General features: G+C 33.1%; 1 long non-coding RNA gene across 3 annotated transcripts; it reads right to left on the reverse strand.

Moving 5' to 3' along the window:
• Positions 1 to 10,321: 10,321 nt before the first annotated feature.
• On the reverse strand, positions 10,322 to 12,627 carry LOC112020239 (uncharacterized). Of its 3 annotated transcripts, none has more exons than XR_002883781.2 (3): positions 12,304 to 12,627; positions 11,647 to 11,698; positions 10,322 to 10,593 (listed from the first exon to the last, which is right to left on the reverse strand). It is a non-coding gene; the product is annotated as an uncharacterized LOC112020239 (long non-coding RNA). The 3 variants fall into 3 exon arrangements; XR_002883782.2 differs by lacking the exon at positions 10,322 to 10,593 and adding an exon at positions 10,706 to 11,116; XR_010629627.1 differs by lacking the exon at positions 10,322 to 10,593 and adding an exon at positions 10,706 to 11,143.
• Positions 12,628 to 13,085: the final 458 nt, after the last annotated feature.

Genomic DNA, 13,085 nt, shown 5'->3' on the forward strand with positions numbered 1-13,085 from the left:
TTTGTAATTTATGTTTTGAATCTAGAGTTTTAATATTAGAAGACTGTTTGTATGTACCTAATGTTCGTAGGAATTTAATTTCTGCTACTTACTTAGGTAAACATGGATATTGTGTTATCCTAAAAGACAATGTTGTAATAAAGAAGGATAAAGTGTTTATCTGTTCTGGCAATATTGTGGATGGTCTTTATATTTTAACTCCTGATAAGCATGAATTATATAATTCTGAATTAGATAATAACTCTCATGTAAAATCATTAAAGAGAAAATTTCCTTCTACTAGTGATGCATATCTTTGGCACTTACAGTTGGGTCATATTAATTCAAATAGGATTCAAAGACTAATCAAAGATGGACTCTTAGAGCCCATGGACTTTGATGAATTTCCAGTTTGTAAATCTTGTTTGGAAGGTAAAATGACCAAACGACCTTTTAATGTAAAAGGTAGAAGAGCTCAAGATTTGCTAGAGCTAGTGCATTCTGATGTATGTGGTCCTATGTCAATCCAAGCAAAAGGAGGTTATGAGTATTTCATCACTTTTACCGATGATTACTCAAGGTATGGTTATGTGTACCTAATGAGACAGAAGTCCGAAACCTTTGAAAAGTTCAAAGAGTTTAGGGCTGAAATAGAGAATCAATTGGGTAAACGCATAAAAGCCATTCGATCTGATCGTGGTGGTGAATACCTTCTTGGGGTTTTCAAGGATTACTTAACTCAAAATGGGATTGTATCCCAATTGGCTGCACCTGGAACTCCTCAACAGAATGGTGTAGCAAAAAGAAGGAATAGGACTCTTTTAGAAATGGTTAGGTCCATGATGAGTTACTCAACTTTACAGATTTATTTTTGGGGTTATGCCTTAAATACAGCAATACATCTTTTGAATTTAGTTCCATCAATATCTATTCCCAAAACACCCATGGAATTGTGGAGTGGGCGTAAGCCTAGTATGAAATATTTCCACATTTGGGGTTGTCCTGCACATGTGTTAAAAGGGAAGCCTGATAAATTGGAACCAAAATCTGAAGTGTGTTTGCTTGTAGGTTATCCAAAAGAAACTAGGGGTTATTTATTCTATAGTCGTAAAGATAACAAAGTTTTTGTTAGTACAAATGCTAAATTCTTGGAAAATGACTATATGAATAATTTTACTCCTAAAAGTAGAGTTGTGTTGGCTGAAATGAATGAACCTGTAAGTGAACAACCAATAGATGAAACTAGGGATGATGTGGCTGTATTAGATACACCACAAGATACTACTCATGACATGTATAGTACTCAGGTGCCTCGTGGAAGTGGGAGAATTGTTCGGCCTCCTATAAGATTCATAGGTTTGGGAGAAACTTATGAAGCTATCTCAGAAGAGATTGAATCGGATCCCTACACATATGATGAAGCAATGAATGATATAGATGCACATCATTGGGTCCAAGCTATGAAATCTGAATTAGATTCCATGTATTCCAATCAAGTTTGGGATCTTGTAGAGGCGCCTAACGGTATTAAACTTGTTAGTTGCAAATGGGTTTACAAGAGGAAGAGAGGGATAGATGGAAAGGTTGAAACCTTCAAAGCAAGGCTAGTGGCGAAAGGGTATACACAAAAAGAAGGTATAGATTATGATGAAACCTTTTCTCCAGTAGCAATGCTTAAATCTATCAGAATTCTCTTATCCATTGCTGCTCATTTTGATTATGAGATTTGGCAAATAGATGTCAAGACTGCATTTCTTAATGGCAATCTTGAAGAGGAAATTTATATGATGCAATCGGAAGGTTTCATAGCAAAGAACGAAGAGCATATGGTATGCAAGTTGCAAAGGTCCATTTATGGACTTAAGCGAGCATCTAGGTCATGGAACATCAGATTTGATCAAGCAATCAAGACATTTGGTTTTGAACAAAATCTTGATGAACCATGTGTGTACAAAAGATATCAAGATAAAGTAGTAACATTCCTAGTGCTTTATGTTGATGATATTTTACTCATTGGAAATGATGTAGGGGTAATGTCATCGGTAAAGGTTTGGTTGTCAAGCCAATTTGATATGAAGGACTTGGGTGAGGCTAACTTTATTCTAGGGATCAAGCTTTGGCGAGATCGCAAGAATAAAATGTTAGGCTTATCACAAGCTGGATATATAGATAAGGTTCTAGAACGGTTTAGCATGCAAAACTCCAAGAAAGGATTACTTCCTTTCAGACATGGAGTTCCTCTGTCTGATGACCAAAGGCCTAAGACTCAAGAGGAAGAAAACATGATAAGACAAGTTCCTTATGCTTCTGCAGTGAGAAGTCTCATGTATGCCATGCTTTGTACTAGACCAGATATCTGTTATTCAGTTGGCATGGTCAGTCGATATCAATCAAATCCAGGACCAAAATATTGGCAAGCTGTAAAGCATATTCTCAAGTATTTACGGAGAACGAGAGATTATATGCTTGTTTACCGTTGTGAGGATTTGATTCTCATTGGCTATACAGACTCAGATTTTCAATCTGATCTAGATTTCAGAAAATCCACTTCAGGATGTGTTTTCACCTTGGGAGATGGAGCCATTAGTTGGCGGAGTATTAAGCAATCTTGTATTGCAGACTCCACCATGGAGGCAAAATATGTTGCTGCTTGTGAAGCAGCAAAAGAAGCTGTATGGCTCAAGAAGTTCCTTTCTGACCTTGGTGTAATAAGAATGGAGCAAGTTCCAATCACATTGTTTTGTGATAATAGTGGAGCAGTTGCACAATCTAAAGATCCAAGGAATCACAAGAAAGAAAAGCACATTGAGAGGAAGTACCATATCATTCGAGAAATTGTTGCTCGTGGAGATGTGGTGGTAGCAAAGATTGAAAGTGCAAATAATCTAACAGATCCATTTACTAAAGCTTTGCCTCAAAGGACTTTCGAGTCACATTTAGAGAAAATGGGAGTTAGATTAGTGCACAATAGTCTTTAGGGCAAGTGGGAGATTGTTAGGATTAGTGCCCTTCAATCTTATTGTATGATGCTATGTATGATATTAAGTTTGACATTGTGTATGACATTATGTATGACTTAATATTATGTTCAATAAATTTGTTTTATTATTATCTGAAATAATGGTAACATGAATATTCGGACATTATCACACAGTCCATGAGATGCATAGTATGTGATTTATGTGAAGAGTCACAAAAGATATAAATCACAAGTTCTTTGTAAACTCAGAATTATAGTTCGTAGTCGGTGATGAAATTGGGCATTTCATCTACGAAGACTATAACATATCAATCATGATGATTTGTCTTGATCATGGAAGTTGTGACTTCTGGTTGATGTGTTAATATATTTTAAGAGTTAAGACATATTGAACTGGACCGCTGTGAGATTTATTATTCTCCTAAGGACTGTCAAATGAATAATAAATCTCACGACTTACATTTGCATGAACTCTTAATCCTGAGAGAATAATGGACCTGATCATAAGGTGTAGGTTGCTTTGATATATCAAAAGTGAGATCTAAAGTAATGGTCAAAACCTCAGTATATTGGGCAACCACATTTAGTGTTGATGGAACATGTATTCTCAAGATGGAATTCATAGTCTCTTAACGGAGATATAAAGTATTCCCTTGAGATAAGTTTAATGAGTTTGTTATTCAGAGAGTTAGGCCTAACCACTTTAGTAAGACTAAAGTATATATTTATGGAATTGGATTTCATAAATATATAATGAATGACATTAAAGGATTAAACCGGGTACTCAAGGATTAAGATGTAGTAATTTACAAAGTGGCAGACTACATTAATGACTTTGTATTACTACGAATATTTTATGAAGAGATTGCATGTATAATAAAGTCTTGGGATATAATTTACAAATAAGACCTAGAGTGCAATTATATTTATATAGTGGTATTAAATATAGTTAATGGTAACTTTAGACTTGTCAAGAGTTGACAGAAAAGCCCAAGGCCCATTGGAGCTAGTGTCTTATTGGTCCCTTTTGGTACTCCAAGCCACACACTTAAACCCAATTGGTAAGGCCCAAAAGGCCAACCCAATTAGATAAATTGGTTAGATACAAAGGGAAAAACGTTCAGATTTTTCAGTGTGTAAGAAACACCATTGTGAAGTGGTGTGTATGTGAGTTTTTATCACTCACTAGTCATCCCTTTTGTTACCAATTGAGAGACCACACATCTTGGGCGTTAGTGGAATTGGAGTGAAGATTAAAAGTATTCCCAAGTACTTCAATCTTTGTTTTTGAAATTCACCGCTTCAAGGTACGATCTCTTGTTCTCAAAATTCTGAAATTTACTTAGTACGTGTTATCAATATCGAATGAAGTAGATCCGTTTAAAACTTAGTTTCCGCTGCACTCATCTTTATTTCCATCACAAACATTGTGTGTGTTGGTAAATTATATGACACAATGAGGCCATTTGTGTATTTGTCGGGTTGAATGAATTTTTTGGATAAGTATTTATTTGAATTGAACGTGGAAGGGTTTACTTTATCTTTTACACCACCTTCTCTCTTAACATATTGGTTGTTTCTTTTGTTTTAGGAATCTCTATTTCTTTGGGATTGATTATCAATATTCAGTAATTACTTAACAATCAACGATGTATAAACCCAATTCAAACATGAGGCATCAGTGATTTGGATTAGGCAAGAACCATAAGAAGAGGATGCATCTAGTGTTCTGGCTTCTGGGTCTCCTATTTTTTTTTCAATAAATAATAAATTATTTTAAAATAGTATTTTTATTAATTTTCAATTATAAAAACTAAAGAAAATCAAAACAACATCTATTTTTGGGGTGTCACTGTGGGACTAAATTGAATAATGTTGCAACTTAGATGACTAAATTAAACGAAAGAAAAATTACAGTATTGAATTTGTTAGGTTTTAAGACTTTAGGAACTAATGTATTAGAACTTCAATTTGTATTATGTTGACAAACCATGATCAAAACATAGAGTCAAGGTTTAGGCTTGCTCAAAGTATGTTTATTTGTAAAATTGGAATCGAGTGATTGCATAATTTATTGGACTAAATCTGCAAGTCTCGATCGATCGAACCACGTGCAGATTTATTTTTCTACAGAGTTCCAGTTCAGTCCAAACTCTACTTAAAAGTCTTGAGGTTCAAGTAAAACACTCATATATTTAAGGGAAACCCTAAAACGTTTTTAAGAGCTTTTAGAGAGATTAAAATGCCGTGTGTGCCTTTTTTTGTATTTAGGGTTTTGTAGCCAAAGGCTTTTCATTGAGAGCTTGATGATTATTCAGTTGCTGCCATAAGAGCTTAAAGATACACAAGCGGGTGTGCTTGTACTTGATGGAGAATCCAAGAAAGAAGGAGTCCGTGGTTTCAGAACTTGCACGTGGTCGTGTTAGTAAGTTTTCTATTGGTGGGTAGCAATAGGATGTTAGTGGTCTAAGTCACTATTGTAAAAACTTTGACTCTTTCATTAGTACATTCAGGTTTACCTTGATGATAGTTAGGTTAAATCCCTTCAAGTTTTTTACTGGTTTGGTTTTCTTAACTGATCATATCTTTGTGTTATTTATATTTCCGCTGCTATATATGATATGATTGTTTGATTGTGATAACCTAGATTTGAAATTTGGACTAAGTAATAACTTGGCTTGTTACCTAGGTTAATCTAGTTGTGTTTTAAGGTGTCTAAAAACAAACACAATTGAATTTTAAATAAAATTAGAGAATGTATTTTGTAATTTAGCCTTTATATGATGTATGTTGTATGAAAACTAAGGGTATGTTTGGTAACTATTTTTTCCCCTTATTTTTTGTTTCTAAAAACAATTTTCTATTTTTGAGACTCAAAAACTTGTTTGGCAATCCAAAATAGATAGAAAACAAAAACTGTTCTCAAAACTCAATTTGTGAAGAAAACTGAAAACATGTAAAATGCTGTTTTCAGTTTCTAATTTTCAAAAGTCAATGAAATTACGCATTTAATTTAATGAATCTATCTCATTTAATAAGTTAGCATTAGAGTTCAAATTCTAGTAACAACATATTTTGTATTTTCTATTTTTTTCTTCAAAAAATTATTTTTTTAATTTCAACTAACCAAACATGTTTTTGATTTAAAAAATACAAGAAAATTGTTTTTTCTTTATATTCCCAAAAACAAGTTTTTGAAAATAGAAAACAAAAACTGTTACCAAACATAACCTAAATTTCTCTTTAACTACATAAATAGTTTGTTATTAATATCTATTATTATTTTAATAATTAATTTTTATTTTCATATTATCTTTGGGGGGTTGAGAGGGTGAGGATGGGCTGGGGGAGGGGGTGACATTTTTGAGAGAGAGTATTCAATTTTTGTATGAAAAAAATATGAATTGAATGGAAGAAATGATATCAAATTTATACAAAATAAAATGGGAAGAAGAAGAGTCAAATTATAAGAAATAGAAAAGAATGAAGGGAGTGTAGCGGTGAAGTAGAGATTAGTGGGGGAGGTAAAGAGGCAAAGAGAGAAGGAAAAGGTTGAAGAAAGTGTAACCATAGGTATTGAATAATAGGGAGAAGAAGAGGTTTTTGCTTCTTCTTCTTCTTCTTTTTTTCTTTTTCTTTTTTGTTCTTTTTCTTTTCTTTTCTTTTTTTTCTTTTTTTGAGAGCAGTGAGAAGAAAAGTTTAAAAGAGAAAAATAAGAAATAGAAAATAAGTGGATGATGTGGCTCAATGATTAAATGATTAGAAGGATGGAAAGAAAATGACATTCAATGTTTAAAGGAGTTTTCAATATAGACAATAGAAAATTAAAGTTTATGATGGTGTGTAGTACATCACGTTAGCCACAAATAATTAATTTTGAAATAGATAATCAATAAATATATCATGCCACTACTATTTTGACATTGGTAACAAAATTCTAACATTTCTTCATCAACATCAAGCCCCTAATCAATTCCATCAATCATTAATCCGGAAGAGCTTTTCCACCTCTAATGTGTTATGCTATGTTTTGAGGTAGTATTAGGCCTTAAATTAATTTGGTTAAGTGTGAGGTTGTCCTGGTCAGCTTAGTTCGTAATGTGATAGCTTAGCTAGTTAGCCTAATGTAATAGCTAATAAACTTGAAAAAGCAGCGAAAAGATTTTTTTGGGTGCAGTTTATGTCACGTCCCAAACCCAAAGGGTCCAAAGCATTAGAAAAAAGAACCATCAAGAGAACTTGTCATTTTGAATTGATTGTATTCCACAAAGGTCTGAGGTTGTGAAGAGGATAAGCTATATTGGAGGCCGTATATACAAAAGGGTTTCTAGGTTAGATCCTATTACAAAGCACTAGCCCCTATGGGAGTTGTAAAGTTCCCTTAGAAAAGAATTTAGAAGCCTAAACTCCCAACAAAAGTGGCATTTTTTCTTTGAGTTGCCTCTTCAGGGAAATCCTAACAGCAGATTACTTAAGGAAGTGAAACACTATTTGGTGAGCTGGTGTTGTATGTGCAAGGGGGATGGAGAGACAATGGACCACTTGTGGCTGCATTGTCCCATTGCTAGGGAGTTGTGGGATATGGACCAAGCCCTTTTTGTGGTTCAGTGGGTGATGCCTGAGAGGGTTTTCAACTAACTAGCATGATGGCTAATCCGTGTTGGGCAACGTTGGAACAGTAGGATATGGAAGTTCATTCACCATGGCTTGATGTGGTGCATTTGGAAAGAATGAAATTCTAGAAACCTTTAAGTGTGCAAGAGGAAAACTCTAGATCTGAAGTTACATTTCCTTAAAACTTTATCTCAATGGTCGTCAACGTAATGAAGTTTATCCTTCTCCAACTTATTAGAGTTTTTTTACCGTTGTACTCTTAGAACTTAGTTTTGATGTCCATCTAGTATACCTCCTATGATCTATGTACTTGGTTACTCCTAGTTTGTCTAATAAAATTTACTACTTATCAAAAAATCAAGTCTCTTAATGCTTGTGACCTTTGGTTTATGGTTTTCTTGGCCAAAGTATCTATATGTACTGAAAATATTTAGAATCATAAAGAAAATAAAAGTTCCAACTTTGAGGCATTATTAAAGAGTTCCTGCATTGGACGCCATTCTGCAGAATCCCTCACCTCTATCTAGCTAAAAAGACTTCTACTTATTCGACAATGCAAATGTAGTAGAGCTATTTATATAGCAAAAATTAATTAAATAAATGAAAAATGAAATAAGAGAACATATTAGAATGGCCAAGACTGCTTCATGCCATGATACTAGGCGCTGCATTGACTGGAATTATGCAATAACCCCCAATATGGACACAAAGCACGTGACAAGTACAACTAATTAAGCTAATATAGGACCCATTATTGAGGTGTACCAAGAATTTAAGCCAAATTTCCAAATAACTATTAGTGCATCCACCTACACATAGGTTCCATAGCATTGGGGGTAGTATCAAAGCCAAAAAAAAGAATAGCATAAATTGATTACTAACATTAAACTCCAATATATTTGCAAAAATTGGCAAAAAAATTTTTACTACCATTAAACTGTAAGGATGATGCGCTATATTTTAAATTGACAAATAGAATGAATAGATAGATAGAAGAGAGTGTCAAAATATAGGAATACGTTCCCTCCAACGATGAAGCAATGGCGCCCTGATGCCGTTTAAGTCTTAGTCAAAATCACTTCCCATATGTTGTCCAATTTTTCATTGTCCCAATGATCTGCATCCTCTAAATGCTAAAGAAACTCATCACTGTCACAAGAGAGATAGCACAGTCACTCTATAATTCTCTCTATTCGCACCAATCATCACAATAATCAACAAATTGAACATCCCACTCTCTAAAACATCTCAAATTTTTCCAATTGAAACAAACACCATTTGCACTCCAAATCAATGTGCATTTGAAGATGAATTTTATCAACAATGAAAATAATAATGAAGTCCAAATTCACATGCCATTCATAAAAAGAACAAAAATCACATGCTGTTCAATTAGTAATAATGCTAATTGCTAGGTTCTTGTGATAACAACATTATAACATAACAGGCATTAAGGTCCAAACAAACCAGACTAAACTCAACACTTCAAATAAGATCTTACTCAAATGACACTTACCCATAAATATATAATCTAAACCCTAAAAAAGACATATTATGACTCTTTGCACCATTTTCTTTTGGCATCAAGGGTGTTTGTGCTAGAGATTTCGAACTCAAGACCTCAAGGATCTCGTATTCTCGTGAGACCTTAGTAACCACTAATACTATTATATTTTTAAACATACCACTAACACTATTATAACCATCCAAAGACATAAGTAACTAATATGGGAACTTAATCAAGTTTGCTTTAGGCTCTATAGTCTATACACAGCCTCCATTAAATAAAACTTAAGAAACACATTATGGATAATTAATTATCTTAATTTGCTAGAGTCTACAACAACATTAGAGTTAAGAGACCAATGGAACTCACAAAAACCTTTTCTACCGTAAAGACTTTAACAAAAACAGAAAGGCTAAAATTATTAATTCAAACTGACCTTTTGCAGAGAGAAAATGAAGCCCAGTCTTCGGGCAAAATATGTTTGGGTACAAGAATGAAGAACCAAAAAAGGACGAAAGTTGCAGAATGAAAACAAGCTTAAACTAATAAATCAAGAAAATTTTGAGAATAATGGGGTCTAAACCTAAAAGTAATTCATTTTTTAACGCGTTTTCTCTAGTGGCAAAATTTTTTTTTATGATTACTTTCTACTCCAAGCCTTCCTCCACCTACTATTCAATAAACAATACAGCAAGTCAATTCAAATATTAAAAAAAAAAATCTAACAATAAAAATAATAATCGATTTTATTATTATTATTATTATTATTCCATATCGATTTTCAGTTATTTTATAATAATTTTATAATTAACGGTGCAGATTTGAATCTTACATGTCTTAATTGAAAATAATAAGAAATGTCAACCAGTTGAGTTACATGGCTGTTGGTATATCGATTTAAAATTTATTATTATATTTGAAAAGATATTTGAACTTATGAATTTCCATTGGAAAAAATGACTATCTCCTAGACACATATCAAAATGTGACAAAATATGCCATGGATCAGTCCTTTTCTTCCAAAATCTTCTTCTAAATCTGTATTAGTCAATCAGTTTTCTTCTTCTCTTCAAGTATTAGGAAATATTCCAAAGGCCAAATGTCACACCCCAAACTCCAAAGAATCCAAAGCATGAGAAAGACATCTCAAAGTACCTATAGATTTTTCCTTTTTGACAATCAAATCCACAAAAATCATATCAAGTACCAACATCAAGAATTATTATAATAATTCCATTGTATATACTCTCAAAGTAAGTTAGAGCTCAAAGCAATAATTACAAGGACCATTGGCCACAAAAGAATCGAAGTCTGAATAAATAATTACATATCATCAGCTTGTCCCATCAGTGGGAATAACGTCACAACCACTATAATATACAAAAGAATGAGTCAAGCCTATTCTAAGATGTACATCATCTAAAATCTTCATTACAAAAATTCAGTCTCCATCAGCAGTTAGTTTAACTATTGTTAGCTACCAAAAAGCTGTCTCAAAAGATTGTTGCATACTCTGAAAAGTTTATGTAATAATGGAATGAGACAAAGCCCAATAAGTAGCATAATTAATGGAGGTGAGGGAAATGCAAGTTTCATCTTTAATAATAATAATATGACAAGAATGATTTAATAATGAAACACAAGTTTCTTAAAGTAAATACCTTGAAACTATATACTATGATCTATAAGCAAAAACAATATAATTTTCAAAGTCATAAAATTTAACATACGGTAATTTATCACAAATATACCATACTACCACATAGACCGGTCAGGGGATCCACCCATTCACAACTGGCATGATATTGTCCTCTCTGGTATGCAAATTCTTGGCCCTATGGACAGCAGCCTCACCCATACCCTCAAGGTTTTTCTCTCCCTTCATGGGCAGCAACGAGAGCGCGTCAAATAAGACCTCTCTTGCATGTGGTCTCTCGGCCCCATGGGCTGCAGCCTCACCCACACACAATCAAGGAACATCTTCCCTCCATGGGCAACAGGGAAGAACATATCATCCAAAGTGAAAGGGTATTGACCTGGATTTGATTCCATTGTTACAAAAACTATGGAAACCAAATCAGGTGATCACCGAGAAATCACACATGGCATTGTGTTAAAACCACATAAACTCACAGGTTACATTACTTTGAAACACATAATTCATATCCAGGTAGTTTCATAAAACCTTAAATAATCTAACTTCTATAAAGTTTGTAAGGTTTTCAACTTCATTCTTGTCAAGAGATTTTCCATCAATTTCCCAAATAATACAAGGCAAGATAAGCATCTTTAAATTTTTCAATATACCATAAAATCAATGATTTTCTTATCAAAGATTAAATAAAAGATGTTCATTTTTCCATGTCAACAATTCATGCATTTCCCCAAATGCAATACCAAATAAGATGCATTTTCATATATATAATCATATATATATTAAGGCTACGACACAATAGTTTTTAGGAAACTATAATTTCCATAGATAGTTTCCAAGAGTGTGTCTAACCAAAAATAACATTTATGCAACATGGTTATTTTTCAAAAATCCCATTAAAAAGCTACTTACCTCGCAACCGCAAAAGCCTAATTTTCCAAGCTCCAAGGAGATTAGCTAGAACCTAAACAATATCAAGTAAACCTATCACAATAAGCATAGAGCTTGAAATTATATCTAGCTACAATTTAGGAATTGCCAAATGAGCATTTAATTAGGCAAGCCTAGTATTTAACCTCATCAATAATAATAAATTCCACTTCCAAAGTTTTTCAACAAATTGCTTCACAATGCATAAACTCCAATTTATAAAATTAACCTATTTAATATCATCTCCAACATCATGACTAGCTTCCATAAAATTTACACTACATCATTAAGAGACCCATGAAAGTAAAATCAAAATATCCTCAAAGACAAGAAATTTATGACTTCAACTAACTCCAAATAAACCCAATGGCAATGGAAAAATTAAATTTACCAACCATCACATGTTATAACTCAAAACCCCTAAATTTTCCACCATACATAAATCTTAGGTAGTCATCATTAGCACAGACCAAATACCCACTCATCAAATAATTCCACAAATCCAAAACTCATACATAAAAACCAAATAAATATCACTTCCAATGCTCATAAATCACATGGGTAACATTATTAAAACTTGGATAAAAATATAACCTCAAGCAATATATAAAACCCACAAAAAAGATTAGAAAATTTTACCTCAAAAAAAAGGATAAAGATGCGTAGGTGTTTCTAAGGATTTTCCGGTGATCTAGCCGGAAAAATGATGGTGAGATGGTGTGGTTTGGAGTAGAGTCCGGTGAGTGAGTGTGGAAGTGGGTGTGTTTAAGTAAAGAGAAAAGAAAGAAAATGAAAGGAGGAAAAGAGATGTAAGGAGCCAGTCAAAGAGGAGATAAAATGGAGTGAATTATGTGGTGGGTAGTGGGGTTAGGTGGGGCATGTGGGAACCCAAAAAACTCTGATCTTGACTCTTTTTTTCTTTTTCTTTTTTTTATTGCTGTTTGGGACGTTACACCAAAAGCTCTTCATTTTCTCTAAAGCTCCTATGACCTCTTGAGAAAGTAATGGAATAGAATAAAATGAGTTATTTTAGAAATATTCCTTCAATCCCCCTGCAGAGTTTCAATGGAGGTCTATTCCCTTATTTGAAAATTTAAATGTGAGGGAATGAAATTGATAGATAGGAATACTCATACTTATTTATTTTCTCAAAACTTTAAATTTTCATTCCCCCAAAAATTTGGACGAATTTGAGGGAATGTAATTAAGTTTAATGTAGTTTTTACTAAAACTCCTAGAATACCTTATAAATTCAGCTATTTATTTTAAAATATGGATCTAATAGTAATATTGTCATAAAACTATTTCATTCATTTTCCTCTATATTACTCTCAAATAAGATTACTTACATTCTACTCTTTTATTTTAGAACATTAAAACAATATTACTTAATTTCGTTTCATTCCTTTCTTTCATCAATT

This window comes from Quercus suber, unplaced genomic scaffold (assembly GCF_002906115.3).
Source record: "Quercus suber isolate HL8 unplaced genomic scaffold, Cork oak 2.0 scaffold_105, whole genome shotgun sequence".
Taxonomy (NCBI): Eukaryota; Viridiplantae; Streptophyta; class Magnoliopsida; order Fagales; family Fagaceae; genus Quercus; species Quercus suber.